The sequence below is a fragment of the Ursus arctos genome, unplaced genomic scaffold (assembly GCF_023065955.2).
Source record: "Ursus arctos isolate Adak ecotype North America unplaced genomic scaffold, UrsArc2.0 scaffold_4, whole genome shotgun sequence".
In the NCBI taxonomy this organism is placed as follows: domain Eukaryota; kingdom Metazoa; phylum Chordata; class Mammalia; order Carnivora; family Ursidae; genus Ursus; species Ursus arctos.
Genome location: NW_026623056.1, coordinates 81262791 through 81279172, shown reverse-complemented (window position 1 = coordinate 81279172; position 16382 = coordinate 81262791). Strand labels below are relative to the sequence as shown.

Here is a 16382-nt window from a genome sequence, read left to right as displayed (position 1 = left end):
CTCTTCCCCTGACAACATGTGTTGCAACTACGGGAACTCCTGTGGCTATGGCTGCGGATGTGGCTATGGCTCAGGCTGTGGCTGTGGCTATGGCTCAGGATGGGGCTGTGGCTGTGGCTATGGGTCTTGCTATGGCTGTGGCTATGGCTCAGGCTGTGGCTGTGGCTATGGTTCAGGATGTGGCTGTGGCTATGGCTCAGGATGGGGCTGCGGAAAAGGCTCCTGCTCTGGGTGTGGATATGGCTCTTGCTGCTGTGGCTACCGGCCATTTTGCTACAGAAGATGTTATTCTTCTTGCTGCTAGACCATCACTCTCCAAGCTCCATTTGCTTCTGAAATGACACGACCAAAGCAACAATTGAAGCAAGGATCCAAACCCCAAGATTTCTATGTCCATGGAATTGCATGCTTGACATAAGCTCCGACCCCCAGTGAACATTTGTTAGGTTGGCATCTTGAGGCTCCAGGCCATGTGGTATCATCTGACTATTTCCCAAGTGTTGGTCTTTGTTCCCTTAATCTGGATTCTGTGTTGGGGCTGTGCCAGGGATCCTAAGATCCCACAGTTTGGCAAAAACTTATTCTCAATAAAAATAGTTCTTTGCTTCTAACAAATTCCTGTGTTCTTGCTTGTGAATTACTCCTTTCTTTTAGGTTTTAGAGCCCCATTGAATATTGAGCTGACAATACATTTCATGAACCTGGTTTCCTCCTTGTAATAATATAAGCATTTCTTGTCCTATGTGCATCAGAGATAATGTCTTCTCCTCCTATTTCTTGTATCCCTCATGCTTAGGCACTCACAACCCAACACAAATCACACAGTATTTTGGAACTGTGCACTGGAAATAACACTGAGTCTAGAATGCAGTTGGAGGGGAAAGAGGAGAAGGAATGACACCTATTCAGGACGTTGTGACAAAAGCCTAAGGGAGTGGAGGTGAGGTCTGAGTGCTGAAAGGATGAATGGCATGGAAGAGAGAGTTTCCAGGATTAATGAGAAATTAGAAGCAGACTCAGATGATGCATGAAGAACTAAGGGAAGGATAAGTTAGAGGAAAGATGTCATATTGTATCATGTGCATTTGGATGGAAGTATATATATATTTGTTTGCATATATTGAGTTTGAAGAAATTGATTTAAGTCACTTGTTTGACACATAGTTTTGAGTGTTTTGTAAGGGAACTCTCCTACACACTGAAGATACCATAGCAAAATTGTAGACCACTCTTTTGCTCTTAAAGTGTTTACATTCTGAAAGGTAATAATAAAAAGAATTAATTAAGATACATTTAGACAGATAATTGCATGGAAGAAAAAAAGCAGCTAACTGGGGAAGAGAGTAAAAGTTATAGTATAGGAGAGATAGTTCAGAGAGGTTATTTTGTCATTTCGATTCTAATGAACTGATGCCTGTTGCAAGAAACACTGGAAAGTATGGTAGCAAGTTTAAAGGAAGTAAAGAAATTCATTATGTTTTGGATATGATCGGCAGTGCTACAATTTTTAGTGGAAAAGAGCAAGGTCTAGTGGGTAATTGTGAGCTCTAGTACCTTAACTGGTGCAGATATAAGAATGGGATGAAAAGCCCAGTCTACTGTCTGAGTTTGAGAGCCTACCACTTTGTGGGTTCTGAGTTCAGTATCCTTTCCTCATGTGACTTTCCAGACCTCTAACACTGTATCTTATAACATAGAATGTCTTTTCAGGCTTAGTTTCCATGGACAGTGAAAAATGCCTCACTGTCTTGTCTCTATGACAAGGGTCAGTGCACAAAGTCTGAGTCTGAGGTTCCTGGGGCCAGGAGACTCCACAGAATGGCTGTTTCCAAGGAAGATGGCTCTGCCATCAATGTATGCCTTGCGGCAAGGGTGTACCCAGGATATAATGTGTTTTACTGATGAGGAAACGGAAGTTCTTGCAAGAGTTGGACCCTTTTCGCAGATGGAACATTTGTTAGTCAGAGCTGAGGAATGCCTGCTTTGGGTAAATCTCAGTTATTCTTACAAAGAGATGAAGGCAATTCTAATAATTACCGTTGGTTGAAAATATACTTATTTTTTCATTATGGCCTTTGTTTTCAAAGGCCTTTTTAACAATCCAAGAATACCATTTATTTAGCATGTAAACAGTAATTTATATTCTAGAAAAGAGTCTTCACAAACTAAAATTAACATATGCTCAAATCTGAAATACAGTGACTGTGTGGGAAAACAGTTGTGACTTTCCGCTGAGTGAAATGAGGAAATGATGATAATGTTAAAAGAGAGTTTGTTATGATAAAATTAAAGTGTGTATGTGTGTATCATTGGTGGATGAAGTTTGGGAAAAATGAAAATATAGCGTTACATATTGGGTTACAATAAAAGTGAATGCTTTCTGTAGTCAGGAAATGATTTAAGCTTTAAAGCTTCTTCATGAAATAACACAAAATCTTTCTCTTTGATGACCTGTTGCATATTATAGTTGTAGTAAGTTGTAAACTCATTTATTCATTCTTTCGATCATTTAACAAACCTTAAAATCCATGTGCCAGCTTCATGTTATGATTGGTGCTGCAAGAGAGGTACGAAAACACACAGTGGTTTCTTCCAATAATTAAAAGGGTTCATTTGGATACAAAGAAGTAAATCACACATTTCCACCCTAGCATGTGTGTTTATAGGTGTTATAGGGCTACTGAGGAAAAATTCAAGAGGGAAACCAAAATAAGTCCTGACAGGAAGACTAGAAAAGGGTTAGAAATAGCTTCTAAAGGAGAAGGCCATGTGAGAAGAGCCATAAAGGATGAGCTGAAATTTGTCTGCTACATGAAAAGGAAAATAAAATTTAAGGAAGAGGTGTTTTAAAGAAGAAGTGAATAAGTTGGCAGCTACTACTAAGCAGTACCTCTATTGGAAAACTTATAACCAGCATCACCCCCATATGGGAATTCTGAGATTCTCTTTAGCTGCATCGTCCAATATGGCAGCCACTAGAGAGAGAGAGAGCTACTGAACACTTGAAATGTGGCTAGTCCAGAATGAAATGCATTGTAACTGTAAAATACACACTACATTTCAAAGACTTAGTATAAAAAAAGAATTAAGACTATATAAAATTATTTAAAAAACTGTTGATTATATATTGTGGTAAAATTTTGGATATATTAGGTTAAGTAAAATATGCTATAAAAGCAATTCCTCTGTTTCTTTTTATCTTTTTAAAGTGTGGCTACTGGAAAGTTCTAAATTCTACGTGTTTCATGATAAATTTCTATTGTACTGTTTGGTTTTTTTAAGGTCACAACAATCTGGCCAGGGAGGATGTTAGCCAGGAAGAGAAGCCATGTTAGGTCACCAACTATCAAGGAACATAGCTGTGTTATCCAGGTTTAAGAGAGAGATCATTCTGAGATAGTAAGAACACAATAGGCAGTGCCAAAGACTTCAGAAGGTGCCTAGTAACAAAGTTTTCATCTGAGATAGTTTATTCAGTAAATGGGATTTATCAATTAAGATAAATCTGTTTAAGATAAAGAAAAGATAGATACCTGCCTTACATTATCACAAAAGAAATGCCATACTGATTCAAGTTGTAAACATGAAAGTTAATTTATTAAAATATTGAACGATGTTACAAACTTTCAGGATTCTTAAGCCAGCTAGTTTGAAACTAGTCATGCTAAGAATATTTATACCATGGAAATTGGTAAATAGACTCTCTATCATCAGCCTAGGTCATTAAAGAATTAACAGCAGACCATTGTCCATGTCCCTCTTGTTATTGAGAATAAGTATTTTTTTTGTAAGTTTTACAATATGGATGTATTATTTATGAGCCTGAAAAAGAAAACAAATCTATAGAAATATCAATGAAAGGTTACAATATTGCTTTATGTCCAGAAATCTTTAGAGCCTATATTAAATTGATATCTATGTTCCTTTGTACATGAGCCATTGTATTTAACTACACTCTCCTTCTGCAAGATACCATTTCTTCAAGGTTATCTCAGTGACTATACTTCCAGGAAGAAAATTGTGAAGATAGTGATTAAGAGTCTAGGTTCCATACAGAGTATTATGCTAAGAGAAATAAGTTAATCAGAGAAAGGCAAATATCATATGATTTCACCCATACGTGGAATTTAAGAAACAGAACAGACCTCTGCTATGCACCAATTTAGATCTTCTCACCACTGCAGTGGCCATTCTGCCTGGGCTCCATCCACCTTCTTGTAGATGTAACCTGAGAATGCCTTGCCTCATACACCTGCTGTTTGCCTTTCACCTCTAGCCAGGGTGCTTTCCTGTTGAACCTGAGATGCTGGACCATCCCGCATGTCCATGTATGTTTACCTGGAATCGCAGCAGGGTTAGTGCCCCCTGGAGTGAAAAATCTAAATTAGGTTTGATTATACTCCACAGATATACTTATTCAATGTGTAGGTTATATCTGTTTTCTTATAATTCTCATGACTAGTTAGGGCCAAATCCTGGACATAGCTACTTGAAAAGAAATTGTTGTCCTTAGAAAAATGAGCTTTCTAAAGATGAAAATTGCTGTGGTGATAGGCCATGGAGTTTGTGTGGTGTGCTCCTTCCATTTCTGGCAGTGTCTAAAGGTCTCAGGGCAAGGGATGACGTTCAACTTCAGAAACCTCCTATCTGTTCTTCTAAAGAACTACTGAGCCTCCATTTCTTGCCACCATGTTGTGCAACTACTATAGAAACTCATGTGGTAGCTGTGGCCACGGCTGTGGCTATGGCTCTGGGTATGGCTGTGGCTATGACCCTGGCTGTGGCTGTGGCTGTGGCTTTGGATACAAGTCTGGCTCTGACTCTGACTCTGGCTCTGCCTGCTGTGGATGCAGGCCATTTTTCCTACAGAAGATGTTATTCATCTTGCTGCTAGAACATAACTGAAATGCATCTTTTCTTCTAAGATGATTATTCCAAGGCTGTTTTTGTGTCAGTGTCCCACAATCACATCAGATGCAACTGGAGAGTAATCAGAGTCTGCAGAAAGCTGATTGTCTTCTTGAAAGTCTGCTTTGTAATTGAGGACTCCTGAGTTACTCTATGATGTTTCTGGAAGGAAGAAAACCTCATTTTGGCCATAGTCCAGGGTTAAACCCATTACCTTCTAATTCTCTGTTTTTATATGTGACAATTTCCAAATAAACATGTTTTACTGCTCCTCACAAGTTTGTGTATCTTTTGTGCTATTAACTTATTTTTAACTTCATATTTTTGTCTATTATTTTTAACTTATATATTTGTCTGTTATTTCCATGACCTCCTCAGAGATTGGCAGGGCTCAGGCTCAACGGTTCATTCCAATTATGTATGTCTGGCTTCCATTCTGATTGGTCAGTATTCATGACATACTGAATATTACATATCTTGAATTTCATCCCTGAAGAAATGGCTCCTTCTTGGCTGAATCTTGTGTTCTTAATTCATTTTATGAAAGTGTTTGTTCTTAAGCATTTGTTTTTCATGATCCTGGGTTTATCCATTTCATTCTTTCCCTGTTAATCAGCACTCACATACTCATCGACACACACACACGCATGCACACGCACACACACACGGCTCAAAAATCTGCTTTTTAATGGGAAAATGCTAATGGTGAAAAATGGGTTGGAAGGAGAAGGAAAGAAGGCTCAATAGTTAAGTATAGAAATGCCCGAGGACTGGCTGAATGAGCCTGGATTTGGTTGGTGGCATAGATAATGAAAAGGAGCAGATGAGCACCAGGGATTTTGTGAAGGTAAAACCTATAAGATCTTAGACATCGGCAGTGAAGGAATTGAAAGAAAATTCTAGAGAAGGTGATATCTAAAAAGGTATACATTTCTTCTTAGCACTTAGAATTGCAGCAAATTCAGGGTGGTATATGAAGTTATATATCTGAAAGGTTGGCATTGCAAAATCAATAATACCAGTATTGCTGATGTGCTCTGTGTCTTTCTAGAGACACAAATCAGGGTGGGGTGAATGGATGACCACGACATAAAAATTTCTCAACACAAGAGCTCTTCCTATGTGACACTATCTGAAACGAGAGTGATTTATAAATCAGGTGCTCTATCACTGGGTGGATCTAAACCCAGGCAGGATCATCTATTACTAGGGTTATTTTAGGGGAGAGGTGGAGTTCACCAGTTTTACATATCCATTTCCTGTTCTAGGATATGCTATAGAAGCCTATGCTTTGAAGCCTAATTGTGAAAATAGTGATGCTGATATCAGGAAAATGTAGAACCAGAAACTTCTATGTTGCTATATCTAGAAGGAGAGACCAGGTGTAATGTTTGGTTTGAGAAATCCTTAACTTCATTTGGGATGTAGAAAGACTGTCAGAACTGGAGTCAAGATTCAACCACCTACGGTTAATAAATGTAATGTTCTTAGTATCCCTTGAATCTTGAAAGAAATTTCAGGCTTGGGAAGAGGAAGGACACAAGAGGATGAATGGATAGATTATTCTCCTTGAAGATATAGAACCATTTCTTATGAATTAGAGGAATGAGTGGGCTCAATCATCAAACATTTGTTGAGCTTCTAATAAGGGACATTTCATTATGTGCTATGACCAGAGAACTAAAATATTTATCACTGCTTTCTAAAAGTATGGTAAAGACACACACACACACACACACACACACACACACACACACACAAATCCACAACTACAAAGATCAGAATATTACTATAATATAATTATAACAAGGGTGTTTGGGAAATACAGAGGAAAGAAGCAAGAGAGGCCAAGATTAAGAAAAAACAAAGAAGGGTCAGGCATATTTCTGAAAGAGCGACAAACTTCCAGCTGAAATATGAAAGATGGATAGAAGTTGGTCCATTATAAGGGGAAATAGCTTCTGGACAGGGAAAAAAGCTGTAATACATTTCAGAAAGTGTCTATATCCTGGAACCTTATTGCAACAGATATCATCAAGCCTGGAGGAAACACAATCACGATTTGGGCTAAAGGAATAAACCCACAGGTGTGGGTAGGCTGAATTCTAAGGTGACCTCTGATGTCATGCACTCTTGTACTCCCCCCACCTTCAGTGTGAGCAGGACTCGTAACTTGCCTCTTACCTTGGCAAAGATGATGGGATATCGTTCCTGAGGTTATGTTATGTTTGGGGTTGGCGGATAAAACTCAAGATAGATATATTTGAATTTTAGATGAAAACCAAGATAACTTTTTAGTATAAATATGTTTCATACAACATTTGGGGCATACCTGCTAAATCTGGCAACTCAAGTAATACAGAAAAAGATTTTTCCAATGTCCTGGCTGATATCAACCATATCATGAGGCCCTGAACAGAGATTCCAGTTAGGCTGTGATTAGACTCCTGACCCACTCAGACTGGGAACAATAAATGGGTGTTTTTCTAAGATGCTATTTTTTTGTGATAATTTACACAAGCTTCCTCTACTGTTCTCTAATTATCTGGTAAGAGGTATGGTTGACTTGGGTGACCTATCATTTCTGCATATCAGTAGAGAAGAGGCAGCCATACCAATGGGTATCAAGGATAGACCCCTCTGGAGAGAAAGTGAATGAAAGGGTGAGAGCAGTAGAAGACATACTTGATGAGACTGGCTTGTGAACACAACACAAATTTTATCTAGGACCCAAAGTACACTGGAAATAATGAGAGACCGTGAAGCATGTGGGGATTGTAGAATAGAGTCATTTCACAATGAAAAGCGTCACCATACGAAACAGTAAACGCCTTGTTTGTTACAGCAAATGATCAAGACTCCAATGATCAGGAAGGGAGAGCTTATGTAGCGGAACAAAGAGGAACAAATGCTTGATCTTCATAATGTATTAGCTATGGGACTTCTAGTTAGTTCTCTAACTTCTTTGTATTCCAATTTCCATATTACTAGTTCTCTACCTCTTTCACATTTTTATTGGGATAAAATAGATTAAAATGTGTGAAGGAAATTTGAGATTTGCAAAAGTTTCAACAGCCTTATCAGAAAGGGTATCTGTGTGTATGTGTGCTCTGGTTTGAACCAAATGAACACCTAGAGTTGATAAAAATTTATAGAGTAATGGCTCTGAGGTAAAAATATATTATCAGAATGTCATATTCGTGGGTATTTAGATTCATAGGAACTCTATACATAAAATATTTCTGTATAGGGCGGCATTGCATTTCATTGAATTCCCTTATGAAGTAATTAGTAAGCTAGTCAAGGTAATTATTCAAGCTCATTTTAATAGTCATATTTCCAAACATAAACTTTACTACCCTCCACAGAGCCTTGTTACATAAAATATATCTTTGGAATCATGTGCTCAGATGATTGGGTGGTTGATGGAAACTTTCTTTACAGACTTGTAATTGGCTCAAGACCATGCCTGGGTGACAAAAAACAAACATGGTTTCCCAATAAAACTGGAGACTATAATAATTGGTTCACTTAAAACACCTGTGTTTACTTCGAAGAACTTGTTTTTGAAGAATTATGAATGTTTCCATTATGTTACCTGAGGACAGAAGATTTGATTCTGTTTATGTTTAAAATGCAAATTCTTGGTCATCCTATTCCACGGTTTTGTATTGTTCATGAGCATAAAAACTTCACAGATGGAGGATATTATATTTTTTAATGAACACATTTCATGTGTTCCTGCAAGTTATTGTGTCTTTTGGGCCAGATTCATCACGAATGTTAGTATTTGTGGCCTCCCTGGATGGTTGGGAATGTACTATGTTAGCTGAGCCTTCTGCTTGATTTTGCTGTGAACGTAAAACTGCTCTAAAATGTAGAGTCCAATGGTGCCTGGCTGACTCAGTTGATAAAACATGTAACTCTTGACCTTGGTGTCCTGAGTTCAAGCTCCACATTGGGCATGGAGCCTACTTAAAAAAAATAGAATACAATGTAAAGTCCAATTTAAAAAATCATATGGTGCTGTTTCAGGTAGGAAGATCAGGTTAAATGTCTAAAGAAGTGACGACTAAACTGGTATTTGGCAAATGGGTAGATGTCAGAACAGGGGGAAGAAAGTTGGAGGAAGATGGGAGAACAGCAGATAGGAGTTTAGCATGCCTAAGGACTGTAAGGTGGTCTGGTGACAGGAGAGCCGAAAGAATCTAAGTTGGAGAGGTAAGTAGGGGCCAGATCACACAAAGCCTTATATTATAAGGTGTTAAGATTTGTTTGGATTTTATTTTAAGATACTTATTGGTTTATCCAGCCATTTGTTCTTGGGTTTGCAACTTCTTCATTCCTTTTCTCTCTCTCATAGTAATGCCTAAACACAAATTCACACTGTTTCTCTGTGTGTGAATTGGACTATGGACGAAAGGAAGAAAGGTGTCTTGTTTGGAGGATTTGGAATAGTTGAGGGGGGGGCATGTTCTCTGGTCTGGACTCTGGGGGAAGGGAAGAAGAGGCTTGAGAGGGAGTACTCACAAGCGTGTCCCTCATACTACTTTGTGTTGAGAGCACTATTTTCCCCCATATTTAAAAATATTTGTTACACGGAAGATAGATTAACATTGGTTCCCTAGTTCTGGGAACCAGAATTAGATGAACATGTGTGGAATTACAAGGAGGCTAACTTCTCAATATGCGGCAGTTTTCTAAACACAATAGGCAAAAATGGATTTTGGTGCCAGAGAGGTTATTCAGCTCTGAGGACGTCTAGTATGGGCTATATTGCTACTTATTCTGGGTGCTATAGGGAAATTAAAACACATAGGAGCCAGTTAGATCTGTCTGACTCTTACTACCTCTTCCTATTCTCATTTTTAACAAGTATTGATCCTATAATTTATTTATTTTCTAAAGATTTTTTTTTTTATTTGACAGAGAGAGACACAGTGAGAGAGGGAACACAAGCAGGGGGAGTGGGAGAGAGAGAAGCAGGCTTCCTGCTGAGCAGGGAGCCCGATGTGGGGCTCAATCCCAGGACCACGGGATCACACCCTGAGCCCAAGGCAGACACTTAACGACTGAGCCACCCAGGCACCCCATGATCCTATAATTTAAACAAGGCCTGCAAGGCATAGAGTCAGAGTCACTGAAAAAAAGTGGTAATGATCTTAATGATAGGAAACGAGTGAAAGAAACAACTTTTATAGGTTTGGAAGATAGCCAGAGATGATGAACATATTTTAATAATTTATCCTATAGGAGAGACACAAGGTGGAGATATGGTAATAGTAACCATATTAGCAAAGTAAGGCTCTAGTAACCTTCAGCAGAAGCCTAAACCTCGATAAGGTTGCATCAGTTTGCATTCCCACCAACAGTGCAGAAGGGTCTCTTTTTGCAGAAGGGTCTTTTTTCTTCGCAACCTCACCAACACTTGTTGTTTCTTGTGTTGTTGATTTTAGCCATTTTGACACACGTGAGGAGATAGCTCATTGTAATTTTGATTTTCATTTCCCTGATGATGAGTAATGTTGATCATCTTTCATGTGTCTGTTGTCCATCTGTATGTCTTCTTTAGAGCAATGTCTGTTCATTTTTTCACCCATTTTCAACGGGATTATTTGTTTTTTGGGTGTTGAGTTGTAAAAGTTCTTTATATATTTTGGATACTAACCCTTTACTGGATACGTCATTTACAAATATCTTCTCCCGTTCAGTAGGTTATCTTTTAGTTTTGTTGATTGTTTCCTTCACTGTGCAGAAACAAAACAAATAAGCAAAGGGAAAAAAAGAGAGAGAGAAACCAAGAAACAGATTCTTAACTACAGAGAACAAAGTGATGGCTATCAGAGGGGCATGGGTGGGGGATGGGTGAAATAGGTGATGAGGATTAAGGAGTGCACTTGTGATGAGCACTGGGTGATATATGGAAGTATTGAATCATTATATTGTACACTCGAAACTAACATAACACTCTATATTAACTATATTGGAATTTAAAATAAAATAAAATACGTAAAAGAAAATAAAAGAAAAATAAAACAAACATGAAAACAAACAAACAAAACCCTAGACAAGACAAGATAGAAATATTCCATATTAACCAAAAGCTGCATTAGCAACTCCATGCGGGAAATACTAGGGAGGAATCAGGAAAATAAGTATTGTGTATGCAAGGATACTAAGTTATACTAGGAACTTTTCATGGAGGATTTTGAGAGATCTGAATTGAATAGAAAGTACTAACAGAATGATTTCATAATAAAATGAGATCATTTAAAACAAGATGTTGAGGGTTCCCTAACACCGAAAATATTTGAGGAGAGTTTACTTGCATATCTCTACTATATTATTTAACAGTACAATATCACAGATTATACATCAGATCAAGAAAACCTGGAAATGTGATTTTGATTTGGAACTGAATGCTTCCGAGTCTCAGCCTTTGTGAAATGACATTTGTAATTCTTAATTTGCTAGTTTCACAGCTCACACACAGACACCTGAAAAGAGAATGTTTTCAACCAATAAAGCACTTTACAGGTAGAGAATACTGCCTAGCTGTGTAGGAGGAGTTAAACCAAATCACATTGTGACTCAGATTAAATTGACATCTAAGTGGAAAGAGGGTAAGGATGGGTAAAGTGTCTTGGCTGTCAGTGTGATTCTCGTAGAACTTTTAGAGTATGATCTCATGACTTAGGAGGGGCTGGTGTACAATGACACATTACTCACCAATCTTGAAACTTTCAACTGTAATGTGTTCACACTTCTAAGCAGCGACTGACTTTACTCTTACATAGCAATCTGTGAAAATCTTGGAACGCAGAAATTTACTTTCTTCCTATTAAATACATAGGCCTATTCCCAAGGTGGGTGATTATAACCTCAATAGATCTTCATGACCACTGATCTTCAAAATATGCTATGAATGCAAGCCCTGTGATGATTGATACCGCATTTTTTTTTTTTTTAAATAAGCTTCATCCCCAGCATGGAGCCCAACATGGGGTTTGAACTCCCAACACTGAGACCAAGACCTGAGCTGAGATCAAAGTTGGTCACCAACCAACTGAACCACCTAGGCGCCCCTTGATACTGCATTTTTACAAAGCTATTATTTAAAATGCGCCTGGCAAGGTGCACTGAGATCAATCACATGGTAGTTTGTTCTCTGAGGGGGTTGGGTCACTTTCAAAAAGTCATTATGAAAAACATTAATTAACATACACACACTTGAAACCAGAGAAACCAGAGCAATATTAAAGTAAATCTTCAGATTTTAGTAAAATAAATATATCTATACAAGTAAACATAGATATTCAGAAAGCTGCTGTTACTTGGGAATCCTTGTATTTGGATAAAGAAAAGGGGGAAAGAAATAGAATGTATTGAGTCTCCACTATACATCAGGATCTGTGCTACACTCCGTACTTCCTACGCATTTTCTATAGACCTTTGGCAAAATTTTAAGTATTCGTATTCTTAGTTCCATTTAGCAGTTGTAGAAACTGAGGTTTATAAATCTGAGAACATTTTCCATGGTCAAATTGTTAGTAAATGGCTCAGCCAGGAAATGAATCTATCTGTTTGCCATGGAAAGCTTTTCTATTACAGAGCCTCTGAAACTTGGAGGAGACATGTGCCATGTATCAACTTACTGCCTCTCAGCTTCAAATTCACCCTTTAGTCGGTGCTCTGTGGTAACACGTGGGATCCCTTTAGGCGTTTCTTCTTTGCTGTGAGCATGGCAGTAAGCTTTCTCAGTAGTGCGTGGCATCGGGACATTGCAAAGGAAGCAGTTGTGCATTTTTTTGTCTGCAGCACTGGAGGGAAGTAGAGGGTATTCAGCAGTGTGGATGTGAAGACATCTGGTGAAGCTCCACTCAGTCATGGGTCCAGAATGTGCTGGATCCTCAGTGATGCTGGAACTTCAGACTGACAATCACCTTTATTTGACCCCCTCTCCATTGAAACCTGTACTGTGAAGACTTCTCATCCATGAATCCCTGTTGGCCTCCTGTTCTCACAGACACCCAGATTCCATCTATAGGTTCCCCTTGCCCCCAGTGTGCCAGGTCCCAGAGCTTCCCAGACCCTTTACACACCCAGACCATTGATTGCTTCTTCTTCATCTGCACTCTAGAAAGTGCTGTCCTCCACAGAACAAATCTGGTCTGGCCAAACCAGTGAACTTCTCTGCTTTCCAGTATGCTGAACTACTCTTTTCAAGTTTTATTCTTTTTTGAGTAGTCTCCCACATTCTTAGGGTACCATATAGAGTTTCCTCATATCTTATAGTTATTCTCATCATGGTTTAATAATTTCATTTTACAGGAACATTTCTCTGTTTAACCTACTGTTTGGTTTCCGGCTCCAGATTGGAATCAGACTGATACAGGGATCTTTAGTTTTAGGAGTCACCTGTGTATAGCCGGTGGTTGAATCAGTGGCAGCAGGTAAGAGTTAGTAGTGTATAAAGTGAAAGCAAAGATGCAGGATAAAGTAACCACAAGAAACTCACACTTAGGGAAAAATAAAGAAAGATTATCAGTGAAAGAGATGTCATGGACCAGAAGCCCGTTCATCAGGGAAATGATAGAAAACATGATATCAAGTGAAAAGTAAGGATAATAAATAGCATGGAAAGGTCAACTATTATTAATGTCATGATGCAAGGCATCCAACAAAAGTAGTACAGGTAAGTCTCATTATTAAAATATTGTTTATGGGAGAAGACAGGTGAGAATGAAATCAAGCGCATATTGTGGAGTGTGGGAGAATTAATTATTGAGTGGCTACATTTTAGTGGGAAGTATGGATATATTGTGCAAACATAGGAGCAGTCCGAGAAACCTCATAAGCAGACTAACATTTAAGATCTGGACTTTAACTAAGAAGTTGTTGAACTAAGGCATTTTCCTTGCTCTAAATTGGAACTCTTGGAAAAGTTTGTCCTTTCGTTTAAATAATAAATGTTAAATACTGTATCTACCTGGAGTTCAACAACAACCAAAAAGGAAGAGAATGTCATCACCTGGCTGGAAAAAGAAGGGATAGAAAAACTGTCCTCCAGAGAGAAGGAGAATGTTTCTGGGAGGGGATAAAACTTGTTGAAATAATCAATTCCTTGTCCGAAATCCATGAGAATTGTTTCAGAGTGATTATGACAGAGAAAAAAAATACTAGGAAAGGACAACAAAGACACCAAGTTGCTATGATGATGATTATGGTCAGGAGGGTGGTGATGATGAAGAGGATAATAACAGCAGTGAGTACAAGTTCGTGTTTAGTGGATGATTTCCAAGACGTTGAAAGAACAAAATAGCAAACATGTATTTATAGGTCAAACATATTTTGGTGATGTGATATGTCATGGTCATGAAACACAATTATGGAAGCTAAAATTATGGTCCTATACGCTTGGGTGCTTAGAAAATGTATCTTCATTTGGCTTTAAGGCCTTAGATAATTCCTAGATTAGCAAGTAAATTGGAACATCCCAATAAAATTTTTGTACACAGAATGAGCTAATTTTAGGCAAATAGTTGTAAAATGAGAGAACAGAGGCCATGTGAGGTATGATCCATCCAGCCCTGGAAGTATATAAAGGTCCTGGAAGAGGGGAGGATATCCAGACTTCAGAAATACCCTCCTACACTTCAACTGAAACCTCACCTCCCAACACCATGTGTTGTAACTACTACGGAAACTCCTGTGGGGGCTGTGGCTCTGGCTGTGGCTCCGGCTGTGGATATGGCTGGGGCTCCCGCTATGGCTGTGGATACGGCTCTGGCTGTGGATATGGCTCCGGCTGTGGATATGGCTCCGGCTGTGGATATGGCTCTGGCTGTGGCTACAGCTCTGGCTGTGGATACGGCTCCGGCTGTGGATATGGCTCTGGCTGTGGCTACGGCTCTGGCTGTGGATATGGCTCTGGCTGTGGATATGGCTCTGGCTGTGGCTACAGCTCTGGCTGTGGATATGGCTGTGGCTGTGGCTCCCGCTATGGCTGTGGCTGTGGCTCCCGCTATGGCTGTGGCTATGGATCTAAATGTGGATATGGCTGTGGCTATGGCTCTGGATCCTGTGGTTACTAACTATGTTGGTACAGAAGATGATAATCCTCTTGCTGCTAATCATCGCTACAGTTCGTACTGTGCCTTTCAAATGATCCCTGCAAGTACAAGTCCAGTTGAAATCTCCCCATCCATGAACTTCATAGCAAAGTAAAGAATTATTACTGGCTGTCAGGAACCTGCCTTAACTTCAAAGAAGCTCTTTGCAGTTGATGGAGGCTGAGTGGTTGCATCACATCACTGAAGACAGAAGATCTTATTCTGATCATTTTTCAAACGTGAATTCTTCTATCTTTTTCTCTGTCTCTGTACTGTGGCTCTTTGAGCAAGCACAGGAGGACTATCCAATTGGAGTATACTAAAATGGAGCAAAAATAATAAAAGATTTTATTTACTAAGAAGTCTTGTTTTCTTTATATTGGAGTCGTCATTGATTTCAGGGTTTGGAGCCTCCTGGAAAAATGGGTGACCACAGCTTCGGATAAGTGTTTATTGATTGACTGAATCCAAGTGTTGGTTCTCTTACACATTTCTTAATCCCTTGTATGTTCATTCATTACATTATATCTAAACACGAACAAAATATCAAACTCCAAATTTCGTATCTTGGGTGGATAAAAGATTAGAACAGGGAGGTCAATGAGAAGTGGAACCTTCATGAGGCTAGTGTTACTAGTCCAAGACAGAAGTGACTGGTTTGATCCTGGGTTTGAGTCTGGGTAATGAGGTATTATCTAACCTTCTAATGTTTGCTTGTTTGATAAGTGAAAGTGATATCATATTGTTGTTTTAATTTATATTTCTCTGATTACCAAAATTTTGAATATTTGTATTTTTTTCAAATACATGTTAAACTTTGTTTCTTTCTTCCATATCCTTTGCCTATTTTTTCATTGGGGTTTCTGTCTTTTCTTAATGATTTGTAGGAGTACATTGTATATTCTTCATATTATTCCCTTGTCATTTTTTACTTGCAAATATCATCTAAACTGTCATTTGTCATTGTCCGTGGTGTGCATAATGGAAGATTTTTAATCCTATGATTTGTAATTTTGAAGTTTTATTTTAGAAAAACTATCTTACCTTTATGTCAGAGATGTTCCACATTACTTTTAAAGTTTTGCATTTTCCTTTTAGTTAATTAGCTTACATGGAGTCAATCTTTATATGTTTTGCATCAGCTTTATTTTTCATTGTATTGAGCCAGTTTCTCCAATACCACCTGTTAAACAGCCCACCTTTTGTTAGTAATCGGTGGTACACTTTTACTATATATTATTTTTATGCGTATGAGTCTATGAACTCTCTATCATGGTCTCTCTACACTTATGTCTCTTCACATATTTCAAAAGCTTTTTTTAATGGCAGAAAATTAGGTTTATTCTGCATGTTTCTACTGAA

The 16382-nt window shown here is 38.5% G+C and overlaps 1 pseudogene; it reads left to right on the top strand.

Moving 5' to 3' along the window:
• The first annotated feature begins 16 nt into the window (after positions 1-16).
• On the top strand, positions 17-4894 carry LOC113255800 (keratin-associated protein 21-1-like; annotated as a pseudogene).
• Positions 4895-16382: the final 11488 nt, after the last annotated feature.